Here is a 14,755-nt window from a genome sequence, read left to right on the forward strand (position 1 = left end):
TTGTGACAAATTCAGGATCCAAATATATAAAGATGCACCAGCCGGGAATCTAACCCAGATCACAAGAATGGGAATCTTGTATGATACCACTACACTACTGGTGCTCTGTACGTGAGAATTACTAAGCAGCTCAGGACTCTTCATTGGAGAGAAACTTCACACAATGTGAAATTCCTGACAAATTCAGGTTCCAAATATATAAAGATGCGCCAGCCGGGAATCGAACCCAGATCACAAGAATGGGAATCTTGTATGATACCACTACACTACTGGTGCTCTGTATATGAGAATTATTAAGCATCTCAGGACTCTTCATTGGAGAGAAACTTCACACAACATGAAATTCCTGACAAATTCAGGTTCCAAATATATAAAGATGCGCCAGCCGGGAATCGAACCCAGATCACAAGAATGGGAATCTTATATGATACCACTACACTACTTGTGCTCTGTATGTGAGAATTATTAAGCATCTCAGGACTCTTCATTGGAGAGAAACTTCACACAACATGAAATTCCTGACAAATTCCGGTTCCAACTATATAAAGATGCACCAGCCGGGAATCGAACCCAGATCACAAGAATGGGAATCTTGTATGATACCACTACACTACTGGTGCTCTGTATGTGAGAATTATTAAGCATCTCAGGACTCTTCTTTGGAGAGAAACTTCACACAAGGTGAAACTTGTGACAAATTCCGGTTCCAACTATATAAAGATGCACCAGCCGGGAATCGAACCCAGATCACAAGAATGGGAATCTTGTATGATACCACTACACTACTGGTGCTCTGTATGTGAGAATTATTAAGCATCTCAGGACTCTTCATTGGAGAGAAACTTCACACAACGAGATATTTGTGACAAATTCAGGATCCAAATATATAAAGATGCACCAGCCGGGAATCGAACCCAGATCACAAGAATGGGAATCTTGTATGATACCACTACACTACTGGTGCTCTGTACGTGAGAATTACTAAGCAGCTCAGGACACTTCATTGGAGAGAAACTTCACACAAGGTGAAACTTGTGACAAATTCAGGTTCCAAATATATAAAGATGCGCCAGCCGGGAATCGAACCCAGATCACAAGAATGGGAATCTTGTATGATACCACTACACTACTGGTGCTCTGTATATGAGAATTATTAAGCATCTCAGGACTCTTCATTGGAGAGAAACTTCACACAACATGAAATTCCTGACAAATTCAGGTTCCAAATATATAAAGATGCGCCAGCCGGGAATCGAACCCAGATCACAAGAATGGGAATCTTGTATGATACCACTACACTACTTGTGCTCTGTATGTGAGAATTATTAAGCATCTCAGGACTCTTCATTGGAGAGAAACTTCACACAACATGAAATTCCTGACAAATTCCGGTTCCAACTATATAAAGATGCACCAGCCGGGAATCGAACCCAGATCACAAGAATGGGAATCTTGTATGATACCACTACACTACTGGTGCTCTGTATGTGAGAATTATTAAGCATCTCAGGACTCTTCTTTGGAGAGAAACTTCACACAAGGTGAAACTTGTGACAAATTCCGGTTCCAACTATATAAAGATGCACCAGCCGGGAATCGAACCCAGATCACAAGAATGGGAATCTTGTATGATACCACTACACTACTGGTGCTCTGTATGTGAGAATTATTAAGCATCTCAGGACTCTTCATTGGAGAGAAACTTCACACAACGAGATATTTGTGACAAATTCAGGATCCAAATATATAAAGATGCACCAGCCGGGAATCTAACCCAGATCACAAGAATGGGAATCTTGTATGATACCACTACACTACTGGTGCTCTGTACGTGAGAATTACTAAGCAGCTCAGGACTCTTCATTGGAGAGAAACTTCACACAATGTGAAATTCCTGACAAATTCAGGTTCCAAATATATAAAGATGCGCCAGCCGGGAATCGAACCCAGATCACAAGAATGGGAATCTTGTATGATACCACTACACTACTGGTGCTCTGTATATGAGAATTATTAAGCATCTCAGGACTCTTCATTGGAGAGAAACTTCACACAACATGAAATTCCTGACAAATTCAGGTTCCAACTATATAAAGACGCACCAGCCGGGAATTGAACCCAGATCACAAGAATGGGAATCTTGTATGATACCACTACACTACTGGTGCTCTGTATGTGAGAATTATTAAGCATCTCAGGACTCTTCATTGGAGAGAAACTTCACACAAGGTGAAACTTGTGACAAATTCAGGTTCCAAATATATAAAGATGCGCCAGCCGGGAATCGAACCCAGATCACAAGAATGGGAATCTTGTATGATACCACTACACTACTGGTGCTCTGTATGTGAGAATTATTAAGCATCTCAGGACTCTTCATTGGAGAGAAACTTCACACAACTTAAACTTGTGACAAATTCAGCATGTAAATATATAAAGATGCACCAGCCGGGAATCGAACCCGGATCACAAGAATGGGAATCTTGTATGATACCACTACACTACTGGTGCTCTGTATGTGAGAATTATTAAGCATCTCAGGACTCTTCATTGGAGAGAAACTTCACACAACGAGATATTTGTGACAAATTCAGGATCCAAATATATAAAGATGCACCAGCCGGGAATCGAACCCAGATCACAAGAATGGGAATCCTGTATGATACCACTACACTACTGGTGCTCTGTACGTGAGAATTACTAAGCAGCTCAGGACTCTTCATTGGAGAGAAACTTCACACAATGTGAAATTCCTGACAAATTCAGGTTCCAAATATATAAAGATGCGCCAGCCGGGAATCGAACCCAGATCACAAGAATGGGAATCTTGTATGATACCACTACACTACTGGTGCTCTGTATATGAGAATTATTAAGCATCTCAGGACTCTTCATTGGAGATAAACTTCACACAACATGAAATTCCTGACAAATTCAGGTTCCAACTATATAAAGATGCACCAGCCGGGAATTGAACCCAGATCACAAGAATGGGAATCTTGTATGATACCACTACACTACTGGTGCTCTGTATGTGAGAATTATTAAGCATCTCAGGACTCTTCATTGGAGAGAAACTTCACACAACGTGAAACTTGTGACAAATTCAGCATCTAAATATATAAAGATGCACCAGCCGGGAATCGAACCCGGATCACAAGAATGGGAATCTTGTATGATACCACTACACTACTGGTGCTCTGTATATGAGAATTATTAAGCATCTCAGGACTCTTCATTGGAGAGAAACTTCACACGACATGAAATTCCTGACAAATTCAGGTTCCAACTATATAAAGATGCACCAGCCGGGAATCGAACCCAGATCACAAGAATGGGAATCTTGTATGATACCACTACACTACTGGTGCTCTGTATGTGAGAATTATTAAGCATCTCAGGACTCTTCATTGGAGAGAAACTTCACACAACGAGATATTTGTGACAAATTCAGGATCCAAATATATAAAGATGCACCAGCCGGGAATCGAACCCAGATCACAAGAATGGGAATCTTGTATGATACCACTACACTACTGGTGCTCTGTATGTGAGAATTATTAAGCATCTCAGGACTCTTCATTGGAGAGAAACTTCACACAACGTGAAACTTGTGACAAATTCAGCATCTAAATATATAAAGATGCACCAGCCGGGAATCGAACCCGGATCACAAGAATGGGAATCTTGTATGATACCACTACACTACTGGTGCTCTGTATATGAGAATTATTAAGCATCTCAGGACTCTTCATTGGAGAGAAACTTCACACGACATGAAATTCCTGACAAATTCAGGTTCCAACTATATAAAGATGCACCAGCCGGGAATCGAACCCAGATCACAAGAATGGGAATCTTGTATGATACCACTACACTACTGGTGCTCTGTATGTGAGAATTATTAAGCATCTCAGGACTCTTCATTGGAGAGAAACTTCACACAACATGAAATTCCTGACAAATTCAGGTTCCAAATATATAAAGATGCGCCAGCCGGGAATCGAACCCAGATCACAAGAATGGGAATCTTGTATGATACCACTACACTACTTGTGCTCTGTATGTGAGAATTATTAAGCATCTCAGGACTCTTCATTGGAGAGAAACTTCACACAACATGAAATTCCTGACAAATTCCGGTTCCAACTATATAAAGATGCACCAGCCGGGAATCGAACCCAGATCACAAGAATGGGAATCTTGTATGATACCACTACACTACTGGTGCTCTGTATGTGAGAATTATTAAGCATCTCAGGACTCTTCTTTGGAGAGAAACTTCACACAAGGTGAAACTTGTGACAAATTCAGGTTCCAAATATATAAAGATGCGCCAGCCGGGAATCGAACCCAGATCACAAGAATGGGAATCTTGTATGATACCACTACACTACTGGTGCTCTGTATATGAGAATTATTAAGCATCTCAGGACTCTTCATTGGAGAGAAACTTCACACAACATGAAATTCCTGACAAATTCCGGTTCCAACTATATAAAGATGCACCAGCCGGGAATCGAACCCAGATCACAAGAATGGGAATCTTGTATGATACCACTACACTACTGGTGCTCTGTATGTGAGAATTATTAAGCATCTCAGGACTCTTCTTTGGAGAGAAACTTCACACAAGGTGAAACTTGTGACAAATTCCGGTTCCAACTATATAAAGATGCACCAGCCGGGAATCGAACCCAGATCACAAGAATGGGAATCTTGTATGATACCACTACACTACTGGTGCTCTGTATGTGAGAATTATTAAGCATCTCAGGACTCTTCATTGGAGAGAAACTTCACACAACGAGATATTTGTGACAAATTCAGGATCCAAATATATAAAGATGCACCAGCCGGGAATCGAACCCAGATCACAAGAATGGGAATCTTGTATGATACCACTACACTACTGGTGCTCTGTACGTGAGAATTACTAAGCAGCTCAGGACACTTCATTGGAGAGAAACTTCACACAATGTGAAATTCCTGACAAATTCAGGTTCCAAATATATAAAGATGCGCCAGCCGGGAATCGAACCCAGATCACAAGAATGGGAATCTTGTATGATACCACTACACTACTGGTGCTCTCTATGTGAGAATTATTGAGCATCTCAGGACTCTTCATTGGAGAGAAACTTCACACAACGTGAAACTTGTGACAAATTCAGCATCTAAATATATAAAGATGCACCAGCCGGGAATCGAACCCGGATCACAAGAATGGGAATCTTGTATGATACCACTACACTACTGGTGCTCTATATGTGAGAATTATTAAGCATCTCAGGACTCTTCATTGGAGAGAAACTTCACACAACATGAAATTCCTGACAAATTCAGGTTCCAACTATATAAAGATGCACCAGCCGGGAATCGAACCCAGATCACAAGAATGGGAATCTTGTATGATACCACTACACTACTGGTGCTCTGTATATGAGAATTATTAAGCATCTCAGGACTCTTCATTGGAGAGAAACTTCACACAACATGAAATTCCTGACAAATTCAGGTTCCAAATATATAAAGATGCGCCAGCCGGGAATCGAACCCAGATCACAAGAATGGGAATCTTGTATGATACCACTACACTACTCGTGCTCTGTATATGAGAATTATTAAGCATCTCAGGACTCTTCATTGGAGAGAAACTTCACACAACATGAAATTCCTGACAAATTCAGGTTCCAACTATATAAAGATGCACCAGCCGGGAATCGAACCCAGATCACAAGAATGGGAATCTTGTATGATACCACTACACTACTGGTGCTCTCTATGTGAGAATTATTAAGCATCTCAGGACTCTTCATTGGAGAGAAACTTCACACAACGTGAAACTTGTGACAAATTCAGCATCTAAATATATAAAGATGCACCAGCCGGGAATCGAACCCTGATCACAAGAATGGGAATCTTGTATGATACCACTACACTACTGGTGCTCCATATGTGAGAATTATTAAGCATCTCAGGACTCTTCATTGGAGAGAAACTTCACACAACATGAAATTCCTGACAAATTCAGGTTCCAACTATATAAAGATGCACCAGCCGGGAATCGAACCCAGATCACAAGAATGGGAATCTTGTATGATACCACTACACTACTGGTGCTCTGTATATGAGAATTATTAAGCATCTCAGGACTCTTCATTGGAGAGAAACTTCACACAACGAGATATTTGTGACAAATTCAGGATCCAAATATATAAAGATGCACCAGCCGGGAATCGAACCCAGATCACAAGAATGGGAATCTTGTATGATACCACTACACTACTGGTGCTCTGTATGTGAGAATTATTAAGCATCTGAGGACTCTTCATTGGAGAGAAACTTCACACAACGAGATATTTGTGACAAATTCAGGATCCAAATATATAAAGATGCACCAGCCGGGAATCGAACCCAGATCACAAGAATGGGAATCTTGTATGATACCACTACACTACTGGTGCTCTGTACGTGAGAATTACTAAGCAGCTCAGGACTCTTCATTGGAGAGAAACTTCACACAATGTGAAATTCCTGACAAATTCAGGTTCCAAATATATAAAGATGCGCCAGCCGGGAATCGAACCCAGATCACAAGAATGGGAATCTTGTATGATACCACTACACTACTGGTGCTCTGTATATGAGAATTATTAAGCATCTCAGGACTCTTCATTGGAGAGAAACTTCACACAACATGAAATTCCTGACAAATTCAGGTTCCAAATATATAAAGATGCGCCAGCCGGGAATCGAACCCAGATCACAAGAATGGGAATCTTGTATGATACCACTACACTACTGGTGCTCTGTATATGAGAATTATTAAGCATCTCAGGACTCTTCATTGGAGAGAAACTTCACACAACATGAAATTCCTGACAAATTCAGGTTCCAACTATATAAAGATGCACCAGCCGGGAATCGAACCCAGATCACAAGAATGGGAATCTTGTATGATACCACTACACTACTGGTGCTCTCTATGTGAGAATTATTAAGCATCTCAGGACTCTTCATTGGAGAGAAACTTCACACAACGTGAAACTTGTGACAAATTCAGCATCTAAATATATAAAGATGCACCAGCCGGGAATCGAACCCGGATCACAAGAATGGGAATCTTGTATGATACCACTACACTACTGGTGCTCTATATGTGAGAATTATTAAGCACCTCAGGACTCTTCATTGGAGAGAAACTTCACACAACATGAAATTCCTGACAAATTCAGGTTCCAACTATATAAAGATGCACCAGCCGGGAATCGAACCCAGATCACAAGAATGGGAATCTTGTATGATACCACTACACTACTGGTGCTCTGTATATGAGAATTATTAAGCATCTCAGGACTCTTCATTGGAGAGAAACTTCACACAACGAGATATTTGTGTCAAATTCAGGATCCAAATATATAAAGATGCACCAGCCGGGAATCGAACCCAGATCACAAGAATGGGAATCTTGTATGATACCACTACACTACTGGTGCTCTGTACGTGAGAATTACTAAGCAGCTCAGGACTCTTCATTGGAGAGAAACTTCACACAATGTGAAATTCCTGACAAATTCAGGTTCCAAATATATAAAGATGCGCCAGCCGGGAATCGAACCCAGATCACAAGAATGGGAATCTTGTATGATACCACTACACTACTGGTGCTCTGTATATGAGAATTATTAAGCATCTCAGGACTCTTCATTGGAGAGAAACATCACACAACATGAAATTCCTGACAAATTCAGGTTCCAACTATATAAAGATGCACCAGCCGGGAATTGAACCCAGATCACAAGAATGGGAATATTGTATGATACCACTACACTACTGGTGCTCTGTACGTGAGAATTATTAAGCATCTCAGGACTCTTCATTGGAGAGAAACTTCACACAACGTGAAACTTGTGAAAAATTCAGGATCCAAATATATAAAGATGCGCCAGCCGGGAATCGAACCCAGATCACAAGAATGGGAATTTTGTATGATACAACTACACTACTGGTGCTCTGTATATGAGAATTATTAAGCATCTCAGGACTCTTCATTGGAGAGAAACTTCACACAACATGAAATTCCTGACAAATCCAGGTTCCAACTATATAAAGATGCACCAGCCGGGAATTGAATCCAGATCACAAGAATGGGAATCTTGTATGATACCACTACACTACTGGTGCTCTGTATGTGAGAATTATCAAGCATCTCAGGACTCTTCATTGGAGAGAAACTTCACACAACATGAAATTCCTGACAAATTCCGGTTCCAACTATATAAAGATGCACCAGCCAGGAATCAAACCCAGATCACAAGAATGGGAATCTTGTATGATACCACTACACTACTGGTGCTCTGTACGTGAGAATTATTAAGCATCTCAGGACTCTACATTGGAGAGAAACTTCACACAACGAGAAATTTGTGACAAATTCAGGATCCAAATATATAAAGATGCGCCAGCCAGGAATCGAACCCAGATCACAAGAATGGGAATCTTGTATGATACCACTACACTACTGGTGCTCTGTATGTGAGAATTATTAAGCATCTCAGGACTCTTCATTGGAGAGAAACTTCACACAAGGTGAAACTTGTGACAAATTCAGCATCAAAATATATAAAGATGCACCAGCCGGGAATCGAACCCAGATCACAAGAATGGGAATCTTGTATGATACCACTACACTACTGGTGCTCTGTAAGTGAGAATTACTAAGCATCTCAGGACTCTTCATTGGAGAGAAACTTCACACAAGGTGAAATTCCTGACAAATTCAGGATCCAAATATATAAAGATGCACCAGCTGGGAATCGAACCCAGATCACAAGAATGGGAATCTTGTATGATACCACTACACTACTGGTGCTCTGTACGTGAGAATTACTAAGCAGCTCAGGACACTTCATTGGAGAGAAACTTCACACAATGTGAAATTCCTGACAAATTCAGGTTCCAAATATATAAAGATGCGCCAGCCGGGAATCGAACCCAGATCACAAGAATGGGAATCTTGTATGATACCACTACACTACTGGTGCTCTGTATATGAGAATTATTAAGCATCTCAGGACTCTTCATTGGAGAGAAACTTCACACAACATGAAATTCCTGACAAATTCAGGTTCCAAATATATAAAGATGCGCCAGCCGGGAATCGAACCCAGATCACAAGAATGGGAATCTTGTATGATACCACTACACTACTTGTGCTCTGTATGTGAGAATTATTAAGCATCTCAGGACTCTTCATTGGAGAGAAACTTCACACAACATGAAATTCCTGACAAATTCCGGTTCCAACTATATAAAGATGCACCAGCCGGGAATCGAACCCAGATCACAAGAATGGGAATCTTGTATGATACCACTACACTACTGGTGCTCTGTATGTGAGAATTATTAAGCATCTCAGGACTCTTCTTTGGAGAGAAACTTCACACAAGGTGAAACTTGTGACAAATTCAGCATCTAAATATATAAAGATTGCACCAGCCGGGAATCAAACCCGGATCACAAGAATGGGAATCTTGTATGATACCACTACACTACTGGTGCTCCGTATGTGGGAATTATTCAGCAGCTCAGGACTTTTCATTGGAGAGAAACTTCACACAATGTGAAACTTGTGACAAATTCGGGATCCAAATATATAAAGATGCACCAGCCGGGAATCGAACCCAGATCACAAGAATGGGAATCTTGTATGATACCACTACACTACTGGTGCTCTGTATGTGAGAATTACTAAGCAGCTCAGGACTCTTCATTGGAGAGAAACTTCACGCAAGGTGAAATTCCTGACAAATTCAGGATGCAAATATATAAAGATGCACCAGCCGGGAATCGAACCCAGATCACAAGAATGGGAATCTTGTATGATACCACTACACTACTGGTGCTCTGTATGTGAGAATTATTAAGCATCTCAGGACTCTTCATTGGAGAGAAACTTCACACAACTTACACTTGTGACAAATTCAGCATCTAAATATATAAAGATGCACCAGCCGGGAATCGAACCCGGATCACAAGAATGGGAATCTTGTATGATACCACTACACTACTTGTGCTCTGTATGTGAGAATTATTAAGCATCTCAGGACTCTTCATTGGAGAGAAACTTCACACAACATGAAATTCCTGACAAATTCCGGTTCCAACTATATAAAGATGCACCAGCCGGGAATCGAACCCAGATCACAAGAATGGGAATCTTGTATGATACCACTACACTACTGGTGCTCTGTACGTGAGAATTACTAAGCAGCTCAGGACTCTTCATTGGAGAGAAACTTCACACAATGTGAAATTCCTGACAAATTCAGGTTCCAAATATATAAAGATGCGCCAGCCGGGAATCGAACCCAGATCACAAGAATGGGAATCTTGTATGATACCACTACACTACTGGTGCTCTGTATATGAGAATTATTAAGCATCTCAGGACTCTTCATTGGAGAGAAACTTCACACAACATGAAATTCCTGACAAATTCAGGTTCCAAATATATAAAGATGCGCCAGCCGGGAATCGAACCCAGATCACAAGAATGGGAATCTTGTATGATACCACTACACTACTGGTGCTCTGTATATGAGAATTATTAAGCATCTCAGGACTCTTCATTGGAGAGAAACTTCACACAACATGAAATTCCTGACAAATTCAGGTTCCAACTATATAAAGATGCACCAGCCGGGAATCGAACCCAGATCACAAGAATGGGAATCTTGTATGATACCACTACACTACTGGTGCTCTCTATGTGAGAATTATTAAGCATCTCAGGACTCTTCATTGGAGAGAAACTTCACACAACGTGAAACTTGTGACAAATTCAGCATGTAAATATATAAAGATGCACCAGCCGGGAATCGAACCCGGATCACAAGAATGGGAATCTTGTATGATACCACTACACTACTGGTGCTCTGTATGTGAGAATTATTAAGCATCTCAGGACTCTTCATTGGAGAGAAACTTCACACAACGAGATATTTGTGACAAATTCAGGATCCAAATATATAAAGATGCACCAGCCGGGAATCTAACCCAGATCACAAGAATGGGAATCTTGTATGATACCACTACACTACTGGTGCTCTGTACGTGAGAATTACTAAGCAGCTCAGGACTCTTCATTGGAGAGAAACTTCACACAATGTGAAATTCCTGACAAATTCAGGTTCCAAATATATAAAGATGCGCCAGCCGGGAATCGAACCCAGATCACAAGAATGGGAATCTTGTATGATACCACTACACTACTGGTGCTCTGTATATGAGAATTATTAAGCATCTCAGGACTCTTCATTGGAGAGAAACTTCACACAACATGAAATTCCTGACAAATTCAGGTTCCAACTATATAAAGATGCACCAGCCGGGAATTGAACCCAGATCACAAGAATGGGAATCTTGTATGATACCACTACACTACTGGTGCTCTGTATGTGAGAATTATTAAGCATCTCAGGACTCTTCATTGGAGAGAAACTTCACACAACATGAAATTCCTGACAAATTCAGGTTCCAACTATATAAAGATGCACCAGCCGGGAATCGAACCCAGATCACAAGAATGGGAATCTTGTATGATACCACTACACTACTGGTGCTCTGTATATGAGAATTATTAAGCATCTCAGGACTCTTCATTGGAGAGAAACTTCACACGACATGAAATTCCTGACAAATTCAGGTTCCAACTATATAAAGATGCACCAGCCGGGAATCGAACCCAGATCACAAGAATGGGAATCTTGTATGATACCACTACACTACTGGTGCTCTGTATGTGAGAATTATTAAGCATCTCAGGACTCTTCATTGGAGAGAAACTTCACACAACGAGATATTTGTGACAAATTCAGGATCCAAATATATAAAGATGCACCAGCCGGGAATCGAACCCAGATCACAAGAATGGGAATCTTGTATGATACCACTACACTACTGATGCTCTGTATGTGAGAATTATTAAGCATCTCAGGACTCTTCATTGGAGAGAAACTTCACACAACGAGAAACTTGTGACAAATTCAGCATCTAAATATATAAAGATGCACCAGCCGGGAATCGAACCCGGATCACAAGAATGGGAATCTTGTATGATACCACTACACTACTGGTGCTCTGTATATGAGAATTATTAAGCATCTCAGGACTCTTCATTGGAGAGAAACTTCACACGACATGAAATTCCTGACAAATTCAGGTTCCAACTATATAAAGATGCACCAGCCGGGAATCGAACCCAGATCACAAGAATGGGAATCTTGTATGATACCACTACACTACTGGTGCTCTGTATATGAGAATTATTAAGCATCTCAGGACTCTTCATTGGAGAGAAACTTCACACAACATGAAATTCCTGACAAATTCAGGTTCTTACTATATAAAGATGCACCAGCCGGGAATCGAACCCAGATCACAAGAATGGGAATCTTGTATGATACCACTACACTACTGGTGCTCTGTATGTGAGAATTATTAAGCATCTCAGGACTCTTCATTGGAGATAAACTTCACACAACGAGATATTTGTGACAAATTCAGGATCCAAATATATAAAGATGCACCAGCCGGGAATCGAACCCAGATCACAAGAATGGGAATCTTGTATGATACCACTACACTACTGGTGCTCTGTACGTGAGAATTACTAAGCAGCTCAGGACTCTTCATTGGAGAGAAACTTCACACAATGTGAAATTCCTGACAAATTCAGGTTCCAAATATATAAAGATGCGCCAGCCGGGAATCGAACCCAGATCACAAGAATGGGAATCTTGTATGATACCACTACACTACTGGTGCTCTGTATATGAGAATTATTAAGCATCTCAGGACTCTTCATTGGAGAGAAACTTCACACAACATGAAATTCCTGACAAATTCAGGTTCCAAATATATAAAGATGCGCCAGCCGGGAATCGAACCCAGATCACAAGAATGGGAATCTTGTATGATACCACTACACTACTGGTGCTCTGTATATGAGAATTATTAAGCATCTCAGGACTCTTCATTGGAGAGAAACTTCACACAACATGAAATTCCTGACAAATTCAGGTTCCAACTATATAAAGATGCACCAGCCGGGAATCGAACCCAGATCACAAGAATGGGAATCTTGTATGATACCACTACACTACTGGTGCTCTCTATGTGAGAATTATTAAGCATCTCAGGACTCTTCATTGGAGAGAAACTTCACACAACGTGAAACTTGTGACAAATTCAGCATCTAAATATATAAAGATGCACCAGCCGGGAATCGAACCCAGATCACAAGAATGGGAATATTGTATGATACCACTACACTACTGGTGCTCTGTACGTGACAATTATTAAGCATCTCAGGACTCTTCATTGGAGAGAAACTTCACACAACGTGAAACTTGTGACAAATTCAGGATCCAAATATATAATGATGCACCAGCCAGGAATCGAACCCAGATCACAAGAATGGGAATCGTGTATGATACCACTACACTACTGGTGCTCTGTATGTGGAAATTATTCAGTAGCTCAGGACTTTTCATTGGAGAGAAACTTCACACATCGTGAAACTTGTGACAAATTCAGCATCTAAATATATACAGATGCACCAGCCGGGAATCGAACCCGGATCACAAGAATGGGAATCTTGTATGATACCACTACACTACTGGTGCTCTGTATGTGAGAATTACCAAGCAGCTCAGGACTCTTCATTGGAGAGAAACTTCACACAACATGAAATTCCTGACAAATTCAGGTTCCAACTACATAAAGATGCACCAGCCGGGAATCGAACCCAGATCACAAGAATGGGAATCTTGTATGATACCACTACACTACTGGTGCTCTGTATGTGAGAATTATTAAGCATCTCAGGACTCTTCATTGGAGAGAAACTTCACACAACGTGAAACTTGTGACAAATTCAGCATCTAAATATATAAAGATGCACCAGCCTGGAATCGAACCCAGATCACAAGAATGGGAATATTGTATGATACCACTACACTACTGGTGCTCTGTACGTGACAATTATTAAGCATCTCAGGACTCTTCATTGGAGAGAAACTTCACACAACGTGAAACTTCTGACAAATTCAGGATCCAAATATATAATGATGCACCAGCCAGGAATCGAACCCAGATCACAAGAATGGGAATCGTGTATGATACCACTACACTACTGGTGCTCTGTATGTGGAAATTATTCAGTAGCTCAGGACTTTTCATTGGAGAGAAACTTCACACATCGTGAAACTTGTGACAAATTCAGCATCTAAATATATACAGATGCACCAGCCGGGAATCGAACCCGGATCACAAGAATGGGAATCTTGTATGATACCACTACACTACTGGTGCTCTGTATGTGAGAATTACCAAGCAGCTCAGGACTCTTCATTGGAGAGAAACTTCACACAAGGCGAAATTCCTGACAAATTCAGCATCTAAATATATGAAGATGCACCAGCCGGGAATCGAACCCGGATCACAAGAATGGGAATCTTGTATGATACCACTACACTACTGGTGCTCTGTACGTGAGAATTAGTAAGCAGCTCAGGACTCTTCATTGGAGAGAAACTTCACACAACCTGAAACTTGTGACAAAGTCAGCATCTAAATATATAAAGATGCACCAGCCGGGAATTGAACCCAGATCACAAGAATGGGAATCTTGTATGATACCACTACACTACTGGTGCTCTGTATGTGAGAATTATTAAGCATCTCAGGA

At 40.8% G+C, this 14,755-nt stretch overlaps 56 non-coding genes across 56 annotated transcripts; all 56 read right to left on the bottom strand.

The window, feature by feature from the left end:
• Nucleotides 1–33: 33 nt before the first annotated feature.
• Nucleotides 34–104, bottom strand: trnag-ccc (transfer RNA glycine (anticodon CCC)). Its single transcript has one exon. It is a non-coding gene; the product is annotated as a tRNA-Gly (tRNA).
• A 445-nt stretch (nt 105–549) lies between these two features.
• Nucleotides 550–620, bottom strand: trnag-ccc (transfer RNA glycine (anticodon CCC)). Its single transcript has one exon. It is a non-coding gene; the product is annotated as a tRNA-Gly (tRNA).
• A 101-nt stretch (nt 621–721) lies between these two features.
• trnag-ccc (transfer RNA glycine (anticodon CCC)) lies at nt 722–792 on the bottom strand. Its single transcript has one exon. It is a non-coding gene; the product is annotated as a tRNA-Gly (tRNA).
• A 101-nt stretch (nt 793–893) lies between these two features.
• Nucleotides 894–964, bottom strand: trnag-ccc (transfer RNA glycine (anticodon CCC)). The gene has a single exon. It is a non-coding gene; the product is annotated as a tRNA-Gly (tRNA).
• A 445-nt stretch (nt 965–1,409) lies between these two features.
• Nucleotides 1,410–1,480, bottom strand: trnag-ccc (transfer RNA glycine (anticodon CCC)). The gene has a single exon. It is a non-coding gene; the product is annotated as a tRNA-Gly (tRNA).
• A 101-nt stretch (nt 1,481–1,581) lies between these two features.
• Nucleotides 1,582–1,652, bottom strand: trnag-ccc (transfer RNA glycine (anticodon CCC)). Its single transcript has one exon. It is a non-coding gene; the product is annotated as a tRNA-Gly (tRNA).
• Nucleotides 1,653–1,753: 101 nt separating this feature from the next.
• Nucleotides 1,754–1,824, bottom strand: trnag-ccc (transfer RNA glycine (anticodon CCC)). The gene has a single exon. It is a non-coding gene; the product is annotated as a tRNA-Gly (tRNA).
• A 273-nt stretch (nt 1,825–2,097) lies between these two features.
• Nucleotides 2,098–2,168, bottom strand: trnag-ccc (transfer RNA glycine (anticodon CCC)). Its single transcript has one exon. It is a non-coding gene; the product is annotated as a tRNA-Gly (tRNA).
• Nucleotides 2,169–2,440: 272 nt separating this feature from the next.
• On the bottom strand, nt 2,441–2,511 carry trnag-ccc (transfer RNA glycine (anticodon CCC)). Its single transcript has one exon. It is a non-coding gene; the product is annotated as a tRNA-Gly (tRNA).
• Nucleotides 2,512–2,612: 101 nt separating this feature from the next.
• On the bottom strand, nt 2,613–2,683 carry trnag-ccc (transfer RNA glycine (anticodon CCC)). The gene has a single exon. It is a non-coding gene; the product is annotated as a tRNA-Gly (tRNA).
• A 273-nt stretch (nt 2,684–2,956) lies between these two features.
• trnag-ccc (transfer RNA glycine (anticodon CCC)) lies at nt 2,957–3,027 on the bottom strand. Its single transcript has one exon. It is a non-coding gene; the product is annotated as a tRNA-Gly (tRNA).
• Nucleotides 3,028–3,128: 101 nt separating this feature from the next.
• Nucleotides 3,129–3,199, bottom strand: trnag-ccc (transfer RNA glycine (anticodon CCC)). Its single transcript has one exon. It is a non-coding gene; the product is annotated as a tRNA-Gly (tRNA).
• A 101-nt stretch (nt 3,200–3,300) lies between these two features.
• On the bottom strand, nt 3,301–3,371 carry trnag-ccc (transfer RNA glycine (anticodon CCC)). The gene has a single exon. It is a non-coding gene; the product is annotated as a tRNA-Gly (tRNA).
• Nucleotides 3,372–3,472: 101 nt separating this feature from the next.
• Nucleotides 3,473–3,543, bottom strand: trnag-ccc (transfer RNA glycine (anticodon CCC)). Its single transcript has one exon. It is a non-coding gene; the product is annotated as a tRNA-Gly (tRNA).
• Nucleotides 3,544–3,644: 101 nt separating this feature from the next.
• Nucleotides 3,645–3,715, bottom strand: trnag-ccc (transfer RNA glycine (anticodon CCC)). The gene has a single exon. It is a non-coding gene; the product is annotated as a tRNA-Gly (tRNA).
• A 101-nt stretch (nt 3,716–3,816) lies between these two features.
• Nucleotides 3,817–3,887, bottom strand: trnag-ccc (transfer RNA glycine (anticodon CCC)). Its single transcript has one exon. It is a non-coding gene; the product is annotated as a tRNA-Gly (tRNA).
• Nucleotides 3,888–4,160: 273 nt separating this feature from the next.
• trnag-ccc (transfer RNA glycine (anticodon CCC)) lies at nt 4,161–4,231 on the bottom strand. The gene has a single exon. It is a non-coding gene; the product is annotated as a tRNA-Gly (tRNA).
• A 273-nt stretch (nt 4,232–4,504) lies between these two features.
• trnag-ccc (transfer RNA glycine (anticodon CCC)) lies at nt 4,505–4,575 on the bottom strand. The gene has a single exon. It is a non-coding gene; the product is annotated as a tRNA-Gly (tRNA).
• Nucleotides 4,576–4,676: 101 nt separating this feature from the next.
• On the bottom strand, nt 4,677–4,747 carry trnag-ccc (transfer RNA glycine (anticodon CCC)). The gene has a single exon. It is a non-coding gene; the product is annotated as a tRNA-Gly (tRNA).
• Nucleotides 4,748–4,848: 101 nt separating this feature from the next.
• trnag-ccc (transfer RNA glycine (anticodon CCC)) lies at nt 4,849–4,919 on the bottom strand. The gene has a single exon. It is a non-coding gene; the product is annotated as a tRNA-Gly (tRNA).
• Nucleotides 4,920–5,192: 273 nt separating this feature from the next.
• Nucleotides 5,193–5,263, bottom strand: trnag-ccc (transfer RNA glycine (anticodon CCC)). The gene has a single exon. It is a non-coding gene; the product is annotated as a tRNA-Gly (tRNA).
• Nucleotides 5,264–5,364: 101 nt separating this feature from the next.
• On the bottom strand, nt 5,365–5,435 carry trnag-ccc (transfer RNA glycine (anticodon CCC)). Its single transcript has one exon. It is a non-coding gene; the product is annotated as a tRNA-Gly (tRNA).
• Nucleotides 5,436–5,708: 273 nt separating this feature from the next.
• On the bottom strand, nt 5,709–5,779 carry trnag-ccc (transfer RNA glycine (anticodon CCC)). The gene has a single exon. It is a non-coding gene; the product is annotated as a tRNA-Gly (tRNA).
• Nucleotides 5,780–5,880: 101 nt separating this feature from the next.
• Nucleotides 5,881–5,951, bottom strand: trnag-ccc (transfer RNA glycine (anticodon CCC)). Its single transcript has one exon. It is a non-coding gene; the product is annotated as a tRNA-Gly (tRNA).
• A 101-nt stretch (nt 5,952–6,052) lies between these two features.
• Nucleotides 6,053–6,123, bottom strand: trnag-ccc (transfer RNA glycine (anticodon CCC)). The gene has a single exon. It is a non-coding gene; the product is annotated as a tRNA-Gly (tRNA).
• Nucleotides 6,124–6,224: 101 nt separating this feature from the next.
• trnag-ccc (transfer RNA glycine (anticodon CCC)) lies at nt 6,225–6,295 on the bottom strand. The gene has a single exon. It is a non-coding gene; the product is annotated as a tRNA-Gly (tRNA).
• Nucleotides 6,296–6,396: 101 nt separating this feature from the next.
• trnag-ccc (transfer RNA glycine (anticodon CCC)) lies at nt 6,397–6,467 on the bottom strand. The gene has a single exon. It is a non-coding gene; the product is annotated as a tRNA-Gly (tRNA).
• Nucleotides 6,468–6,912: 445 nt separating this feature from the next.
• trnag-ccc (transfer RNA glycine (anticodon CCC)) lies at nt 6,913–6,983 on the bottom strand. Its single transcript has one exon. It is a non-coding gene; the product is annotated as a tRNA-Gly (tRNA).
• Nucleotides 6,984–7,084: 101 nt separating this feature from the next.
• trnag-ccc (transfer RNA glycine (anticodon CCC)) lies at nt 7,085–7,155 on the bottom strand. Its single transcript has one exon. It is a non-coding gene; the product is annotated as a tRNA-Gly (tRNA).
• Nucleotides 7,156–7,256: 101 nt separating this feature from the next.
• Nucleotides 7,257–7,327, bottom strand: trnag-ccc (transfer RNA glycine (anticodon CCC)). Its single transcript has one exon. It is a non-coding gene; the product is annotated as a tRNA-Gly (tRNA).
• A 101-nt stretch (nt 7,328–7,428) lies between these two features.
• trnag-ccc (transfer RNA glycine (anticodon CCC)) lies at nt 7,429–7,499 on the bottom strand. Its single transcript has one exon. It is a non-coding gene; the product is annotated as a tRNA-Gly (tRNA).
• Nucleotides 7,500–8,632: 1,133 nt separating this feature from the next.
• On the bottom strand, nt 8,633–8,703 carry trnag-ccc (transfer RNA glycine (anticodon CCC)). Its single transcript has one exon. It is a non-coding gene; the product is annotated as a tRNA-Gly (tRNA).
• Nucleotides 8,704–8,804: 101 nt separating this feature from the next.
• On the bottom strand, nt 8,805–8,875 carry trnag-ccc (transfer RNA glycine (anticodon CCC)). Its single transcript has one exon. It is a non-coding gene; the product is annotated as a tRNA-Gly (tRNA).
• Nucleotides 8,876–9,320: 445 nt separating this feature from the next.
• On the bottom strand, nt 9,321–9,391 carry trnag-ccc (transfer RNA glycine (anticodon CCC)). The gene has a single exon. It is a non-coding gene; the product is annotated as a tRNA-Gly (tRNA).
• Nucleotides 9,392–9,493: 102 nt separating this feature from the next.
• Nucleotides 9,494–9,564, bottom strand: trnag-ccc (transfer RNA glycine (anticodon CCC)). The gene has a single exon. It is a non-coding gene; the product is annotated as a tRNA-Gly (tRNA).
• Nucleotides 9,565–9,665: 101 nt separating this feature from the next.
• On the bottom strand, nt 9,666–9,736 carry trnag-ccc (transfer RNA glycine (anticodon CCC)). The gene has a single exon. It is a non-coding gene; the product is annotated as a tRNA-Gly (tRNA).
• Nucleotides 9,737–9,837: 101 nt separating this feature from the next.
• trnag-ccc (transfer RNA glycine (anticodon CCC)) lies at nt 9,838–9,908 on the bottom strand. Its single transcript has one exon. It is a non-coding gene; the product is annotated as a tRNA-Gly (tRNA).
• A 100-nt stretch (nt 9,909–10,008) lies between these two features.
• On the bottom strand, nt 10,009–10,079 carry trnag-ccc (transfer RNA glycine (anticodon CCC)). Its single transcript has one exon. It is a non-coding gene; the product is annotated as a tRNA-Gly (tRNA).
• Nucleotides 10,080–10,180: 101 nt separating this feature from the next.
• On the bottom strand, nt 10,181–10,251 carry trnag-ccc (transfer RNA glycine (anticodon CCC)). The gene has a single exon. It is a non-coding gene; the product is annotated as a tRNA-Gly (tRNA).
• A 445-nt stretch (nt 10,252–10,696) lies between these two features.
• On the bottom strand, nt 10,697–10,767 carry trnag-ccc (transfer RNA glycine (anticodon CCC)). Its single transcript has one exon. It is a non-coding gene; the product is annotated as a tRNA-Gly (tRNA).
• Nucleotides 10,768–10,868: 101 nt separating this feature from the next.
• Nucleotides 10,869–10,939, bottom strand: trnag-ccc (transfer RNA glycine (anticodon CCC)). The gene has a single exon. It is a non-coding gene; the product is annotated as a tRNA-Gly (tRNA).
• A 101-nt stretch (nt 10,940–11,040) lies between these two features.
• On the bottom strand, nt 11,041–11,111 carry trnag-ccc (transfer RNA glycine (anticodon CCC)). Its single transcript has one exon. It is a non-coding gene; the product is annotated as a tRNA-Gly (tRNA).
• Nucleotides 11,112–11,384: 273 nt separating this feature from the next.
• Nucleotides 11,385–11,455, bottom strand: trnag-ccc (transfer RNA glycine (anticodon CCC)). The gene has a single exon. It is a non-coding gene; the product is annotated as a tRNA-Gly (tRNA).
• Nucleotides 11,456–11,556: 101 nt separating this feature from the next.
• Nucleotides 11,557–11,627, bottom strand: trnag-ccc (transfer RNA glycine (anticodon CCC)). The gene has a single exon. It is a non-coding gene; the product is annotated as a tRNA-Gly (tRNA).
• A 101-nt stretch (nt 11,628–11,728) lies between these two features.
• Nucleotides 11,729–11,799, bottom strand: trnag-ccc (transfer RNA glycine (anticodon CCC)). Its single transcript has one exon. It is a non-coding gene; the product is annotated as a tRNA-Gly (tRNA).
• Nucleotides 11,800–11,900: 101 nt separating this feature from the next.
• Nucleotides 11,901–11,971, bottom strand: trnag-ccc (transfer RNA glycine (anticodon CCC)). The gene has a single exon. It is a non-coding gene; the product is annotated as a tRNA-Gly (tRNA).
• Nucleotides 11,972–12,072: 101 nt separating this feature from the next.
• trnag-ccc (transfer RNA glycine (anticodon CCC)) lies at nt 12,073–12,143 on the bottom strand. Its single transcript has one exon. It is a non-coding gene; the product is annotated as a tRNA-Gly (tRNA).
• A 101-nt stretch (nt 12,144–12,244) lies between these two features.
• Nucleotides 12,245–12,315, bottom strand: trnag-ccc (transfer RNA glycine (anticodon CCC)). The gene has a single exon. It is a non-coding gene; the product is annotated as a tRNA-Gly (tRNA).
• A 101-nt stretch (nt 12,316–12,416) lies between these two features.
• trnag-ccc (transfer RNA glycine (anticodon CCC)) lies at nt 12,417–12,487 on the bottom strand. The gene has a single exon. It is a non-coding gene; the product is annotated as a tRNA-Gly (tRNA).
• Nucleotides 12,488–12,588: 101 nt separating this feature from the next.
• trnag-ccc (transfer RNA glycine (anticodon CCC)) lies at nt 12,589–12,659 on the bottom strand. Its single transcript has one exon. It is a non-coding gene; the product is annotated as a tRNA-Gly (tRNA).
• A 445-nt stretch (nt 12,660–13,104) lies between these two features.
• trnag-ccc (transfer RNA glycine (anticodon CCC)) lies at nt 13,105–13,175 on the bottom strand. The gene has a single exon. It is a non-coding gene; the product is annotated as a tRNA-Gly (tRNA).
• Nucleotides 13,176–13,620: 445 nt separating this feature from the next.
• Nucleotides 13,621–13,691, bottom strand: trnag-ccc (transfer RNA glycine (anticodon CCC)). The gene has a single exon. It is a non-coding gene; the product is annotated as a tRNA-Gly (tRNA).
• A 101-nt stretch (nt 13,692–13,792) lies between these two features.
• Nucleotides 13,793–13,863, bottom strand: trnag-ccc (transfer RNA glycine (anticodon CCC)). Its single transcript has one exon. It is a non-coding gene; the product is annotated as a tRNA-Gly (tRNA).
• A 445-nt stretch (nt 13,864–14,308) lies between these two features.
• Nucleotides 14,309–14,379, bottom strand: trnag-ccc (transfer RNA glycine (anticodon CCC)). The gene has a single exon. It is a non-coding gene; the product is annotated as a tRNA-Gly (tRNA).
• A 101-nt stretch (nt 14,380–14,480) lies between these two features.
• trnag-ccc (transfer RNA glycine (anticodon CCC)) lies at nt 14,481–14,551 on the bottom strand. The gene has a single exon. It is a non-coding gene; the product is annotated as a tRNA-Gly (tRNA).
• A 101-nt stretch (nt 14,552–14,652) lies between these two features.
• trnag-ccc (transfer RNA glycine (anticodon CCC)) lies at nt 14,653–14,723 on the bottom strand. Its single transcript has one exon. It is a non-coding gene; the product is annotated as a tRNA-Gly (tRNA).
• Between the last annotated feature and the right edge of the window lie 32 nt (nt 14,724–14,755).

This window comes from Osmerus mordax, chromosome 14, assembly GCF_038355195.1.
Source record: "Osmerus mordax isolate fOsmMor3 chromosome 14, fOsmMor3.pri, whole genome shotgun sequence".
In the NCBI taxonomy this organism is placed as follows: Eukaryota; Metazoa; Chordata; class Actinopteri; order Osmeriformes; family Osmeridae; genus Osmerus; species Osmerus mordax.